We start from the raw sequence: 800 nt of genomic DNA, 5'->3' as shown, positions 1-800 counted from the left end.
AACCCACTGTCATATGAGTTAATTTGGACCTTAGTCTCCAATGGATTCCAGGACTGACAAGGACAAATAAACCCCTCGGAGCAAACTCCACATTAGCAAATAGGAGAAGGGCCACTTTCTCTAACCCATATTCCCTTAAGCTGAAAAGCAAGCACCAAAATCCCAAGTCTTCTCTGAACTTACTTGTAAGACACATTTCCTCCTCAGAACTCTACAAATCCTCATTTCCCTCAACTGTAAGCTCCTTCCACCCTTCAGAAAGACATAAAGGTTTGTTCTCAAAAATAAGACCTGCATCAGAAGCACTGATTTCTCATCAGGGTGCAAAACAGGGAGAACACAGAGGCAGAGGAAGAGCTGAGGAAGACACAATGCTAAGGTGCCACTGTGGGGCGTTTTTTTCGGGTTTCCCCTTTCACAGTCCCAGCTAGGCAGCTTAGAAACACCCCAACCTCGAAGAGCAACCCAATGCAAATCCACCGAGGCAGAGAAGGCACTGCCATCCCCACTCGAAGGGTCCCGAGACTTGCCCAAAGTCCCTGAGACGCCCATGGCAAGGCCAGGACATCCCAGCCAGCGCTGGAGCCAGCCCTGCTCCGGGCTGACCTCCCCAGGGGTGCGGGGACCCGGCCGGCGGCATCGTAGCAGGGGGGGTGTCTGCGGGGCAGCTCCCTCCTCCTCGCAGCCCGGGTCACCCCCACTTGCCAACCCCAAACCCCGCTCCCTGCAGCCCCAGCGGCAGGGCTGGGCGGAGAGGAGGAGGGAGGAGGAGGAGGAGGAGGCGGCCGGTCTCGCCCCCC

This window comes from Athene cunicularia, assembly GCF_003259725.1.
Source record: "Athene cunicularia isolate RWA chromosome 18 unlocalized genomic scaffold, athCun1 chr18_part1, whole genome shotgun sequence".
Classification (NCBI taxonomy): Eukaryota; Metazoa; Chordata; class Aves; order Strigiformes; family Strigidae; genus Athene; species Athene cunicularia.
This window is presented reverse-complemented; position numbering follows the sequence as displayed.